The sequence below is a fragment of the Myotis daubentonii genome, chromosome 9 (assembly GCF_963259705.1).
Source record: "Myotis daubentonii chromosome 9, mMyoDau2.1, whole genome shotgun sequence".
Taxonomy (NCBI): Eukaryota; Metazoa; Chordata; class Mammalia; order Chiroptera; family Vespertilionidae; genus Myotis; species Myotis daubentonii.
The window spans coordinates 53133383-53148754 of record NC_081848.1 but is presented as its reverse complement, the minus strand read 5'-3'; the positions used below and the strand labels follow the sequence as shown (position 1 = coordinate 53148754).

General features: G+C 43.9%; 1 protein-coding gene and 1 pseudogene across 1 annotated transcript in view; both read left to right on the top strand.

Annotated features, from left to right (window-relative positions):
- The window catches only part of LOC132240999 (vitamin D 25-hydroxylase), a 94563-nt gene that overhangs the window by 63449 nt on the left and 15742 nt on the right, over positions 1–15372 (top strand). The window lies entirely within an intron of this gene.
- On the top strand, positions 3472–4362 carry LOC132241000 (cyclin-dependent kinase 2-interacting protein-like; annotated as a pseudogene).

Sequence of the window (15372 nt, the reverse complement as noted above, 5' to 3'; positions counted from 1 at the left end):
AAATGTGATTATAGCATTGACTCTGAGAATGACTCATAGCAAATGAATCAGAAAGTGCACTGACAGATCCCAAATAATACCAACAAAATACACAAGGGGGAAAAGCCACAGTCATCGCTGAGCCTGTATGAAAGCCTGAGATTGAACTCTCGGTGCATCCACGCCTCCTACTCAATCCTCTGAGCTCCCAGAGCATGCATCATTTTCCAAGAAGTTCGTGCTGTATATTTTGCTCAATTAAGGGCAGAGAGACAAAGGATGCTGTTTTTGCTCTCTGAGAGCTTTGGCTCTTGTCATTAGTGTAGCTCATATTAGATTATGTTATGGTTTATTGTAAATATGTTTTAAGAAAGGACCAGGTCTTATTCATATTTGTTTACTGTGTCTAGCACAGTAATCTATTTTAATTGCAGCAAAAAAAGTTAGAAAGGTAATGTTTTACTCAAAATACAGTCAAGAGGATAAAGAGAACAATGGGATTAAATGAAAAAGAACCAGAATTGTTGGAGAACAAGGCACCAACATTTCCTGACTGTCACGTGCCAAACATCCTTCCAGGGAATTTGGATTTATTTCCTTGTTTAATCTTTGCACTAATACTGTGAGGCATGAAGGAAACTAAGCCTTACAGAGGTTAAGGCCTTCCTTTCTAGCCATCCCCTTCCCACTGCACCCAGGTGACCCAGTCTGGTCACTCACTGGCTTGACAGCTATCCATGGCTTTCCATTGTCCTTGGAATAATGTCCAAAACCCTCACCTGACCTTAGGTTTTATTGGACCTGGTGCATTGCCATGATTCCAGCCTCATTTCTTGCCACTCTTTCTCTTGTTCTCTTCTCTCTAGGCATAATACATCTCCTTCACTTCCTGGAGCACACACCTTTTCATACCCAGACTTCCTGTAGGCCTTCTCTTCATATAGAATGTTTTTTCTTTATTTATGGTTTTTTTAAAAATTGTTATTACTATTGAGTTTAGGGAAAGAGGAAGGGAGAGAGAGAGAGAGAGAGAGAGAGAGAGAGAGAGAGAGATGTAAGAGAGAAACATCAATTGGCTGCCTCCTGCATACCCCCTACTAGGGATCAAGCCCCGAAACCCTGACCAGGAATCGAACACATGATCTTTTTGGTGCATGGGAAGACTGAGCCACACCAGCCAGGGCTGGAATGCTTTTTCTTCCTCTCTTCTCAAAAAATGTTGAATGAATGAATGATGGGACATTAAAAAGAGTCAGTATAGGGACAATGTCCAACCAACTGGGCCACACCGGCCAGGGCATGATATCAACAATTTAAAAGGGAGGAATCAAAGGCTGGAGCTATTACAGGTGACCAAAGTTGAGTTGCTATCAGCCTAAAATGGACAGTTTTATTGATAAGATGTGTAAGCCCTATGGGAACTATAAAGCAAAAACCTAGAGCAGAGGAAGGGGGGAGGGGTGAGAGGGTGTGGAACAGAGTATACCAACAAAGAAAATATCCAATTTACAAAGGTAAGCAGAAACAGAGAGGAAAAGTAACAATGGAAATACAAAAGAACCAGAAAGCAAAATTACTATAAATGTAAATGGATTTAATTAACCAATCAAAAGGCACAGAATTGTTGAATAGTTTTAAAAGGATAGGACCCAGCTGTATGCTGCCTATAAGAGACTCACTTGAGCCTTAAGGATACGTAGAATCAAAGCAAATGGATGGAAATAGATATTTCATGCAAGTGGAAACAAAAGAAAATTGAGTTAGCTGTACTTACATCATATAAAATATACTTTAAGTCAAAAATAGTAATAAGCAACAAGAAGGTCATTATCTATAATAATAAAAGGGTAATATGCTAAGTAGACTGGACATCTTCCGGACGTCCTTCCTGACCAAGCTGGGGCCAGAGGGAAGCCATCCCGGGTCCCGAGTGTCTGTGGGCAGCCCGAGGGAAGCCAGCTTGGGTCCCGGGTGTCAGAGGGAAGTCAGTGCCGGCAGCTGGGGGAAGGAAGACCTACTCTTGCACGAATTTTTGTGCATCGGGGCTTTAGTATAATGATAAGGAGTCAATTCATCAAGAAATCAAGAAGATATAACAATTGTAAAGAGATAAGCATTCAACATTGGAGCATCAAATATATTAAGCAAATACTAATAGATATGAAAGGAGAAATAGACAATCCTATATAATAAAAGCCTAATATGCAAACCTACGGAACGGCAGAACAACTGGTGGAAAGACTGGTTGCCATGATGTGCACTGACCACCAGGGGGCAGATGCTCAATGCAGGAGCTTCTCCCAGCCTGCATGCCCCCAATCACCCCGCTGGTCGCCCCACAGATTGGCTTTGATCACCGGCCAGGCCTACAGACCCTACCTGTGCACGAATTTCATGCACTGGGCCTCTAGTAATACAATAATACAGTAATAATAGGGGACTTCAATACCCAACCTTCAACAATGGATACATCATCCAGACAGAAAATCAACAAGGAAATGATGGACTTGAACCAAATATTAGACCAAATGGACCTAACAGACATCTATAGGACATTTTATCCAACAGCATCACATACAGAGCTCAGAATTATACCCCCACATATGTGGTCAACTAATATTTGATAAGAGAGCTACTAACATCTAATAGGGAAAGGATAGTCTCTTCAATAAATTATGTTGGAAAAACTGGATAACTACACGCAGAAAAATAATATTGAACCCATATTTTACACCATTCACAAAAATTAATTCAAAATGAATGAAAGAACTAAATATAAGACCTAAAACAACATAGCTAATAGAAGAAAACATAGGGCAAAATCTTCATAACAATAGATTTGGCAATTATTTCTTATATCTGACACCAGAAGCACAGGTAACAAAAATGTAGGATTATTAGGTGAACGAGGTAGGGCAAGGTTATGACTTTTGATTCAAATTGCCAGTTTGCATTCCAAAAATATTATATTAATTACACACCCACAGACAGACTAACAGTTTTATAGGATCATAGCCATTATTGTGCATTATTTTTTTTAACTTTTGCTCATACTTTAAAAAATACTTTAATATTTACTTAATCTTTTTGCTCATTTAATAGGTAAAATAGTATTTTAGAGTTTTTTTTAGTAAAAAATGTACTAAGAAAAAAGTAAAAGATACAAAAATGTTGAAAGAATTGTTTAATGTCTGCCCATATATCCACAGTTTGAGTTTAGAAGGAACATTTTGCTGTATTTGCTTTAACACACACTTAAATATCTATCCACCAATACATATTATTTTTATTATATTTCAAAGTATTAAACTGTATACTTTCCCCTCTCAGCATTTTAGTATCATTAGCATATCATTTAGCATATCATTAGAGTTCAATATGTGTTGACTGGTGTTTGTGGGGGGGGTGTTGTTAATCCTCATTTGAGGATATTTTTCCCATTGCTTTTCAGAGACAGTGGAAGAGAGGGAAGGAGGGAGAGACAAACATTGATGTGAGCAAGACACATCAACTGGTTGTCTCCCACATGCACCCTGAACAGGGACAGGGAGCAAACCTGCAACCCAGATACATGCCCCTCACTGAGAATGTGACCCATCCGTGCAAGAGTGGACACTAACCAGTGAGCAACACCAGCCAGGCATCGACTTGTGTTTTTTAGGTAAAATTTAAATATAGTGAATGCTTCAGTGTGCCATTTGATGAGTTCTGGCAAACATACACGTATGAGACACAAACCTCTGTCAAGATACAGGACACTCTCCCCTGGGATATCAGCGAATCACATGGAAACAAAGAGTCTTGGAAGTGCAATGCCCAGAAAACCTGTTTTATCGATCATGAGAGAAAAATTAAGGACAGTGCAGTCAGTTGGTACAATTTAATGCTGAAATGGAAAACCCTCAATGATGCAGGCTTTGCTACTGCAAATAATATTGCCAACAGGAAAATCAGTTTATTGAGTGAAGACAAGATGGAGAGCGGCAGCCCGGCTTGCAATGAAAATGCAGAACAGAGGCTTCCAGAATACACTAAGGAACTCACAAGGACCTGCAGGCCACCTTAGATGGTTTGACGAAAATACAGGTGAAAATGGAAAAGCAGTCTTCAACTACCAAGGGAGCTTGTGAACTGGAAAATTACCACGATGGGGAGGAGCCTGTTTTACACGTGGCACACAGCCCATATTTACCAGGCTTCCTGCCAGCCCTCGGACCACCACCTCACCCTGAACTGCCTGTCCCTGTGACTGCACCAGCGCCTGTGATTCTCCAGGCCCTGCCTGCACCACTGGCTTCTGCAGCTCCCACAGTGGACAGTCCTCTGTGTGAGACCGAGGGCCGTACTCCAGCTAGCATCATGCCCCGGGCTTCAGCATGACCACCTGCCAACTTTTTTAGGGTCTTCCAGACGGGACCATTTCACCAGCTCCCTGCGGCCTCTCCAGATATACTTGTTACTGCTGCATGTTGTCTGCCGCTCAGCGTCACCTGTACCCAATGTGAACCTGTCACCCATGAGGGTCTCAGCGTGAAATAAATTAGTTCCTCAACAGAAAAAAGCAGATACAGGACATTACCATTATGCCAAAAAGCTGCTTCATGCCTTTTTTCATTAAACTATGCCCTTCTCCCAGTGTGTTATTTAAAAAAAATTTTTTGAATATATTTTTATTGATTTCAGAGAGGAATGGAGAGAGATAGAAACATTAATGATGATCGGCTGCCTCCTGCACACCCCTCACTGGGGATTGAGCCTGCACCCTGGGCATGTGCCTTTGACAGGAATCAAATCTGGGACCCTCCAGTCCGCAGGCTGATACTCTATCCACTGAACCAAACCAGAGGGGGCCTCCCAGTGTTGTAAATCATAGTTTACTTGCCCCAGTTCTAGAACATCATGTCAGTGGAATCATACAGCATGTACCCTTGGCATGGGGATTCTTTCATGGAGCATAATGTTTCTGAGATTTGGGTTTTCTTCTCCCTTTTTACTGCTGAGCTGTATTCCATGTACCACAGGTATTTTATTGATTCTTCTCTTGATGGGCTATGGTTTTTGTCTTTTCTGAATAAAGCAGCTATGAATTTTATAAGTGTTTTATTTTGCATGTATTATAATGAATAAGGCTGTAGATTTTCATTTCCTTGGTTTAACAGCTGTAATTACTCTTTAATGAGTTATATATTTACTCATGTGTTTTGTTAAATAATTTCTTATAATTTCAAACATTTTTATATACGTTTTTAAAAGCTTGTTTTAATAGTAAAGGTATTACCTCCATAACTATCTTACCTGCACTTTGGTATTTGACTATAGGCATAACTTTTACTTGGCAGTGATGGCCATTTCTCAAAAGTTAGTTCTAAAATAGACCTTCTATTTTATAATATATTCTAAAATAATCTGAGAGGATTAATTATATATTTTTAAACAATGTTCTTCCTCTTTGGATATCTAATACAACTGCCACAGGAACACACACACAAACAACTTTATAGAGACAAAATAAGTGGTTTAACTTTGATTTTAAATTCATGTGTAAGTTCTAAGCAATCACTAGATTCATAGCTATGAGCTTATTATGAAGTTCTGAAATTGAGTAATAAATATATCAAGTAGCCAAAATGTAGTTTTTCAAAGCTTTAATTTCCCCTTGGATAATAGTTACTATAAATTTGTATTTTAGCGCTTAGGTTAAAATACTGTTTTGGGATCAATCCATGTGTGAGCAAGACAATATATTTTTAAGTCTGGTCCTTCCTTTATTTTGGCAGAATTTAAAGCTCTCTAATTAACTGGAGTGTTCCAAACTGTACAGAATTATGGTTTTGGAAAGAGGGAGCCAAAAGCTTTCTATCAAAGGGCCTATTGAGAAAGGAAGTAAAAAGGAAATAAAATGGTTGTTAGCTTGCTGGACATTAGGATTTTATCAGAGGAAACTATGACACTTGTCCTTAGGGGCCAACTCATTCAGGTAGCAAGATGCCTAGATGGAAGCTCTGGCAGTGTGCTAGGAAAAGAAAATCCAGTCCTTTTCCTTTGTGTCTCCTTTACTCTCACATTACTACCACACCACAACACTTCTGACACCAGATATGTGGGGTTTCCACAGCCAAACAATTCTCCATAACACGGGCTGGGTGTTCTACGACTTAACTCAATTCTGATGCTCTTTACCTGGAGACAGTGTCAGAATCCACAGGTTAAGGGCTTAGTCCTACAGGCCTCTCCTACCCAACTTCAGACACCAGTCACAGGTAGAAGGTCCCCCGTCTGACTTTGGTTACACATCATTTTCCCACAACCCACTCCTCAGTTTTAATTAATTGGCTAGAGTAGCTCAAAGAACCCAGGGAAACACATTTACCAATTTATTAAAGAACTAGGGGCCCGGTGCACGAAATTCGTGCACTGGGTGTGGGGGGGGGGGGGGAGTGTCCCTCAGCCCAGCCTGTCCCCTCTCACATACTGGGAGCCCTCAGGCGTTGACCCCCATGACCCTCCAATCCAAGGATCGGCCCCTTGCCCAGGCCTGACGCCTCTGACAGAGGTGTCAGGCCTGGGCAGGGGACCCTCATTTCCCCCCATCACTGGTTCTGCCCCCAGCCCAGGCCTGACGCCTCCGCCAGAGGTGTCAGGCTTGGACAGGGGACCCCCATCTCCCCCTGATCACTGGCTCTGGTCCCCGCCCAGGCCTGAGGCCTCTGGCCCAGGAATCATGCCTGGGCAGGGGACCCCCATCTCCCTCTGATCGCTTGCTCCACCCCCCGCCCAAGCCTGACACCTCTGACCCAGGCTTCAGGCCTGCGCAAGGGGACCATCATATCCCCCCAATCCCCGGCTCAGCCCCCCGCCCAGGCCTGATGCCTCGGCCAGAGGAGTTGACCCTCATCACCCTCCGATCACCAAACACCGGGTCGGCCCCTTGACCAGGCCTGAGGCCTCCGGCAGAGGTGTCAGGCCTGGGCAGGGGACCCCCAGCTCCCCGCGGTTGCAGGCTCCGCCCCTGCACAGGCCTAACGCCTCTGGCCTAGGCGTCTGGCCCGGGCAGTGGGGATCTGCAGTGGCAGCGGGGGGCGCCGCGATCACACGGGCTCCGCCCCTGCCCCTGCAGGATGCCTCTGGTCTAGGCGTCCGGCCCGGGCAGCGGGGACCCGCAGCTGCAGCGGCCCCGCGATCGTGGGCTCCACTTTAGGCCCAGGCAAGGGACCCCTAGCTCCCGGGACTGCCAGCTTCGACCGTGCCCAGCTCCCATCGCTGGCTCCACCCCTACTTCCTGCTATCACTGGCCAGGGCGGCAAAGGCGCCTGATTCTCTGATCATGGCTGGGGGGCAGGGCAAAGGCGGCCCCAGGGCCGCCTTTGCCCTGCCCCCCAGATCTTAGCTCCCCCCTGGGTTTCTTCCTGCTTTCCCTTTCGCCTCCCTGCATTGTGCCTACATGTGCAAATTAACCGCCATCTTGTTGGCAGTTAACTGCCAATCTTAGTTGGCAGTTAACTGCCAATCATAGTTGGCAGTTAATTTGCATATAGCCCTGATTAGCCAATGAAAAGGGTATCGTCGTACGCCAATTACCATTTTTCTCTTTTATTAGTGTAGATGTGATGAAAGATGAACAGCCAGATAAAGAGTTACATAGGGAGAAGAAGCCATAATGCTCTCCCCTGAGGCAGTTGCCATGCAAGACAAATGCTCATTCTCCCACCACCCCTCTTTGTTTCTAGACCTATAACTAGACTGAAGTCTCAGCAGGTCCCTAAAGATGAGTTATAAAGTGTGACCCATGAGGAGGTGTGCTACACTCCAAAAGAACTACTTGAATTTTCTAATTTGTATAAGCAGAAATCTGAGGAATGTGCCTGGGAATGTATACTAATGGTGTGGAATAATGGTGGAAAGAAGGGATAAGGTTGGACCAGGTCAAATTTATTGATATAGGCTCACTAAGGAGAGAGTCTGCATTTAATGTTGCAGTTTAGATCGTTAGAAAGGTCTCTAATAGTTTGTTTAGTTGCCTGAAACATGGACCAAAAGATGGCCCACCATGAGCAATCTGGAAATGCGTCACCTTCCTTGGTTTAATGTAGAAGAAGGGATTCTGAGGCTTAAGGAGATTGGAATGTTAGAGTGCCTTTGTCATTTAAGACCTACTCACTTACATTGGGAAAGTCCAGATGCCATACCAACACTGTGAGAGAAATTTGTGAGGGGAGCCCTAGCATTCCTGAAAAGCTCTGTGATTGCTCCTTTCTGTAAGGCCAGACCTTATAATGGGAAGGAACTGAGCCACTCCACTGGAAATGGGAGTAATTGGATCCCAGGATGGTAGGGGCCCAGTGATGGTACTTACTGCCAAGAGCAAGGTGGACATGGTTACTATAATAGACAGCAGTGTCAAAGCAGCTATCAGAACAGTCTTGACTCACACAGACCTCTGGTATTGCCTAGTTAATCACAGGGTTCCTAGAAGTGAAATCGATAGCAAGCCGACTAAATTCTTACTTGATCTGTACAAGCAGAAAAGTTCTAGGTTAAGTGAACAAAAATCTAACCTGAGTCATAAAAACAGAGTTATGGGCCCTTAATCAATTCTCAGAATTGAACCAGTTTAGAGACTCAGAGTTCTTTGAATGAAGAAGAGGCCCTCTTAAGGAAGGGCCCTGGTACACTACCTAAAATGTATACTGTTAATCTTCCTCTGGCCTTTTACCAGGATAACTGTGCATTGCAGAGAGGTAAATAATCAGATCTTTCAGGAACCACTGAAGTGACACTAATTCCAGGGGACCTGCAACATCACTGTGTCCCTCCACTCAGAGTATGGGCTACTGAAGGTCAGGTGATCTGTGGGGTTTTAACTCAGGTCCATCTCACAGTGGGTCTAACGGTTATTTTCCCATTTCCAATATTTATAATTGGAACAGACATACTTAGCACAGTGGTCGGCAAACTCATTAGTCAACAGAGCCAAATATCAACAGTACAACGACTGAAATTTCTTTTGAGAGCCATATTTTTAAAACTTAAACTATATAGGTAGGTACATTGTTATTAACTTAATTAGGGTACTGCTAAGGCTTAGGAAGAGCCACACTCAAGGGGCCAAAGAGCCGCGTGTGGCTCGCGAGCCGCAGTTTGCCGGCCACAGTCTTAGCAGAATCCCCACATTGGTTTCCTAAACTTTGGGGCAAGGGCTATTATGGTGGGAAAGGCCAAGTGAAAGCTATTAGAATTGCCTCAACCTAAAAAAATAGTGAACCAAAAGCAATACTGGCCCAGCCAGTGTGGCTCAGTGGTTGACCTATGAACCAGGAGGTCACGGTTAGATTCCCGGTCAGGGCACATCCCAGGCTGTGGACTCAATCCCCAGTGTGGGGCATGCAGAAAGTAGCCCATCAATGAGTCTCTCTCATCATTGATGTTTCTATCTCTCTCTCCCTCTCCCTTCCTCTCTGAAATCTATAAAAATATTTTTTAAAAAGCAATATTGAAAGACAAAAATAGATAAAAAGCAACAATGTATCCTTGGAGGGATTGCAGAGATTCATGCCACCATCAAGGACTTGAATGATGCAGGATGATTCCCACACATTCCCTATTCAACTCTCCTACATTGACTGGGAAGACAGATGGATCTTGGAGAATGACAGTGGATTATGCTAAGCTTAACCAGTAGTGACTCTAATTGCTGTCGCTGTACCATCTTCTCCTGCACTCCTAGTTCTTGGGCCTTGGAATCATAATTACAACTTTCCTGTTTTTCAGGACTTCAGATTCAGACTGCATTACATCACCAGCTTACTTAGTGCTCCGCTTGGCAGATCACGGGCCTCCATAATCACATAAGTCAACTGCTATAATAAACTGCTCTTATGTATTTATATCTCTATATCTATCTTTATCTCTATATCATCTATATCTATATCCTATTGGTTTGTTTCTCTGCAAAAAAACTAATACATTTAACAATTCTACATTTGGAAATATACACCAAGGAAATTACCTCAAACAGAAAATTCTGAGTGAAGAAAGATGTTTATTACAACACCATTTATATAGCTTTAGCCCAAGAAAAAGTAAGGAAATTTTGAAAGTTTGACTATAAAACTATATAAAAGTTTGACTAATTGTAAAATTGTGTTTTACTGATATCAATATGTAAATATGGTGTCCTTAAACTAAACCTTGATACCAAAAATGAGATACTTACGTTCTACGAACTGTTAAGCTTAAATTCAGTAATAATATTCCCAATTTGTCTACATCTAAAAATCAACATTTATGCAATCCTACCATAGGCTTTTTACTAAAATTCTTAGTTAACAGACTTCTCTATTTTCTGCCATATTTGCTAAGACACCTGGTTCCCTGAGACAATGGTTGTGCTCAAAAGTCAGGTCTTTCAGGGCAATACTGATTATAATAAAAGATACAATTACAGTACATAAATTTCCCAAAGACACCAGTGTGTGAGAAACTTCCTGTTTTGTGGCAGAAAATTACGTATGTACTCATTGATTTCAGCGTACTACATTTCCCTACATCTAAATAAAAGAGACAAACATTACACACCAGCAGAAAATGTCTCAACTCAATTTATTCTGTGTTGATAAATCTGCTTAAACAAATCAATCCATTTTACTCAAATTGGAACTCAAACATCTGTGAACTGACTTTGCATTGGAGTGCCTCATATTATCAAGTCTTAGGTTTAACCCACTCAGCTGAGGCAGCCTGAGAAAAGGGAAAGAACAAAGCCCCAGCAATCGACACATTGTGTTCGTGTTGCTGCCACTAACTCAGTGTGTGACCTTGAGTGTCATTTGTCCACTCAGGGCCTCAGCTTCCACATCTGTCAAGTGGAGCTTGAATTGGACTGAATGCTCCCTAATGTTCCTTTCAATTCTAAAATCCTTGAAAATTACTGTAAACTGTGTGCCATGTTAACCCTACATTACTTTTCTGTAATACCAGTTCACTCTATGCCTTCCAGAATTGTAGCCAAGAGGTACAAGGATATGTCATTGCAGTGTGAGGCATAATCAGGAAAATCCCTTCATATCCCACCCGATACGGAGGAGTGAGTGGTTCTCAGAAGAGACAGGAAGAGCAGAAAGGAGCACTGTGCCCTTCACCAGGTAGCAGTAGGGCTCATTCCTGCTTGTTTGAAACAGACTCGTATTTGTGGCTGGGCCCATGCTTCTCTCAGTGTACATTTTCTGCAGCAGGCACAATGCCTTGCTGTAGACAAAGGCTTTCCAATGTGATTGCCTGATGAATAAACCTAGAGGCAAAACACATCTTCTGCCAGAGCCTGCAAATTGGCATAAAACACTCTCCCCTGAGGGCCCTGTAGGGAGAATTCCCAGATACATCCTGCCAATCATCCAGCATTTTAGGGACTGTGGTGTGACTAACAATGAATTAGGGTATTAGAATTTAGGAGAAGAATAAGACAGGCATCCTATCCTCCAGAAATCCAGTCATTCTTATAAAATCATGAATGGAAAACAGAAGGTACTGAAAGGTAAAAGCTGATCTGAGTGATAAGGAGCCTAAGGGCTGGAGCAACTCAAGTGTGGAGGCCCTGATGGTCCAGAGCATTTGCATAAGGCTCCCCAGTGAAGGAGGGTGGAGTGGGTGTGGGGTGGGATAATTTTGGGAGAGGCAGAAAATAGGAAGCCAGGTATTCCTGTGTGGGGAGTCTTACTGGCCCTCCATGTCCTGCAGGCCCAGAAAATTATGCACTTCCTACCTCACACTCAAAATGCTGGTCTTTAAAGCCCTAGAGAAATAAATATTCTGTGCTACCAGGTACCTACACATGTCTTCCCCGAAGGAAAGAAAGTATTTTCAATGTTGTTGGAACAAAATGAGCTGTACATGATATAGCCCTACCTCAGTGCCTGGCTCTTAGGAGAGTCAGAGAAATCAAAGTGTGCAGTCTAGTTCCTACAAACCACTTTGTCATCCAAATCATCGTTTCAGTACCCTGCCTCCCAGGGATGGGACTAAGGTGAGGCAGGTGAGGCATTCACCTCAGAAGCAAAATTTATGAGGCACCAAAAAGCTCAGTAATGAAGATAATACTCTAATGTAACACTTTAACATCAAAATTAATGCAAAAATCCATCATGAACAAGATATCAAATTTTTGATAAGCCAAGATCAGTATTGTTTTTTTTCTTTTGCCTTGGGCTCCAATATGGCTTGACTGGGCACTTCCTCCGGCTCTCACTTCCTCTTCATTCCAGTGAAACACAACTGTGAGTGCCCATAATGGAATGTGAGAAGGAGGCACATTTGTGCTCATTGCGTCACTGCCCTGGGGAAGGACTATCTGGCCAGCTCCCAGGGCCCAGGCCAGGGTTTCAGGTCAGAGCCATCTATGAACTGGCAGGGAGCCCTAGAGACACTCTCATTTGACCCTGGCCCTCAGAATGAACCCTGGAAGGATAGTTCCCAAAGGCTAAAAAAGAGGCTTTCAATCCTGCCCAGCAGTGCTGGCCTCTGTTGAAATCATTAGTATCTGCATGCAGAAATGTAAGAGGCATGTACAGGGTTTTCACATTTCTCCAGGCACCCATTCCATCCTGCATGTTAAACAGTGAAATCCTTCACTTCCTGTTCACCAAACATCCCTGTCGTGATAAACTGCATTGACAGACATTATCGTTCGCTATCACACTAGGAGCAAATGCAGTGAGCTATTTCTCTTTGCTGAGCACTGAGAGGCCATAATAAATGATGACAGGGAAGGATCCATGTTCTGAGAAACTTGTAGTGATTTCTGAGGACCTGCCTCCATCATTCCCGAAGAGGCGGTAGGGGAGGGGAGCAGGCCTCGCATCAATGCAATTAGGCAGCTGTCAGGATTCAGGCTCTACTCAGCTAGTATATAGCCAGGGGGGGATGCCAAAGAAGGCATGTTCCTTAATTTAAATGAATGGCAGGATTTTTGAAAGGGAGTTCTTTTTTTGAATATAAATGATGCAAGGGGGCCGTGCTTGAACAGAATACCAATACTGTGTATCAGTTGTGGCCAGACCGGATACTGCAAGCCTGATGATATTGGGGAAGGCAGGGAGGGCTGACCTCAGGCTTCGCATGGGCACTGTTCCTCTGTTCCTGGTGCCTCAGTGGCACTATGCCACACCCGAAGTCCCAGCATCCATCCTTGGTCATCTCCACTGGCCTTTGGTATGTCACTGAGGACTAGGTTTAGCGATAATGTCTTACAATTTTTCCATTTCACTAGAAGATTCTTGATTAATAAGAAATTTAAGTTATCTCTACAGATAAAACACCAGGCATTTGTAGTAAGCAATAGGCAGATATTTCATGGCAAAAAATCCTGTGAAACATACCCTGTTTCAATAGGTTGATATCCTGTACCTGGGGATCCTGTGAAACTCACCTTCAGACTTTGGGGATGTCCATACACCAGAGAGTGAGCACAAAACTTTAGACAGTGAGAATGCTAAAATTATATAAATGGTTGTCCTCATTACCAGTGTATTTGCATCAGAGATATACAAAGTATGTGGACAAAAAAAAAAAAAAAACGGGGGCCACATACTGAACCTGACAAGCTCAGGGAAGGCCTGCATGGCAGTCATACGAACTCAGGGACCAACCACGTAGGATAGTCTGAAATAAAAACTTCCTAACTAAAAGCAAGTCGTGGCAGGTAGTCATGTCCTAGGCTAGTATCTTTCTTGACAAAGATCAAGCTTTGCCCTAGCTGGTATGGCTCAGCGGATAGAGCTTTGGCTGTGGACCAAAGCGTCGGGGTTTGATTCCGGTCAAGGGCACGTAACTTGGTTGCAGGCTTCTCCCTGGCCTGGGCCCTGGTCAGGGCACATGCAGGAGGCAACCAATTGGTGTGTTTCTCTCACATCGATGTTTCTCTCTGTCCTTCCCTCTCTCTTCCACTCTCTCTTAAAAGATCAATGGAAAAATATCCTTGGGTGAGGATTAACCAAAAAAATAAAGATCAAGCTTTACCTTAACTGAGCCTATTGTCTTTTTGCATCTGTGACATGCCTTTGGAATGTCAGAGTGATCCCCTTTTTCCAGACCTTTCAGGGCACAATTTCCCACCAGAGCAGAGACCACAGAACCCCTCATTGCTATCCTGTTCCTCACCATCTCTATGTGCTGTAGAAATTGGGAGCTATCCTATATCCACCAATGTAAACAAAGTGTCTATCCATTTTACTCGTTATCCAGTCTCAGAGATTTCCCCCTTTGCTTTCTCCAGCCAACCTAATCCACCACCAGTGGATTTCATGTAACTCCCTTACGTCCTCTCCTTTGATTTTAATGAATAAAATAAGGTGCAGAACTGCCTTTCTCTGGAGCATTTTCTCAATGTGTTGAGATTGTGCTACCCGGCAATTGTCATTGGTTTGGCTCAAATAAACTCATATAAATTCTTACAGATTTGGGCATTTCTTACGTTGACAAGTGAGAGACTGGACACACTCTCAGAGGGAAGTGTGGGAGACCAAGTTGCTCTTGGTATTCCCTCTTTGGAAGATTTTCCTCAGGGTTCCCTCCCGTAGTAGGGAGAGTAATGCCCCCTTCACCCCACACGTGCCCATGTCCTAGTCACCTGGGACCTGTGAACATGTTGGGTTTCATGGCAAGAGGAAACAGGCTCCTCCGTGACTGCCGCGGAGTAACCAGTCTCGGGAGACCAGGAAGGGAGAAAAGATGTAATTAACTCAGATTACCTACATATTGCCTGATGACAGTTTTCAAGGGATCACATATAGAAATGCCTCAAAACATGAGGAAAGAACAGATGAGTAGTAAGATTATTTTTTAAAAAATATATTTTATTGATTTTTTACAGAGAGGAAGGGAGAGGGATAGAGAGTTAGAAACATCCATGAGAGAGAAACATCGGTCAGCCGCCTCCTGCACACCCCCTACCGGGGAGGTGCCCGCAACCAAGGTACATGCCCTTGACCAGAATCGAACCTGGGACCCTTCAGTCCGCAGGCCGAGGCTCTATCCACTGAGCCAAACCGGTTAAGGCAAGATTATTTTTTTTATACTGATAGAGCAGTTCTCTAATGGAGATTTTGAAGATTGTCCGATTCGGTGTTGATAAGCTCTCCAGTTTTCCTAGTTTGAAGTGCACCAACCGGGCTCCTAAAAAGACCCTCGGGGCTGGCCGCAAGGTGCCTAGCCCAGCGAGGGGCACGTCAGCCCCCGGGAAGGCCTCCAGGCTCGATGCCCGCCCCGGGCCGCAGGGGCGCGCCCACCTCCGCGCAGCCAGCTCCGAGCCTGCGAGCGCAGGGGTGACCGACCCCGGGCCCAGGGCCTACACTCGGCCAGCCATTGGCCCTGAACCCGGGGCGGGCCTCAGAGTGTCGGGCC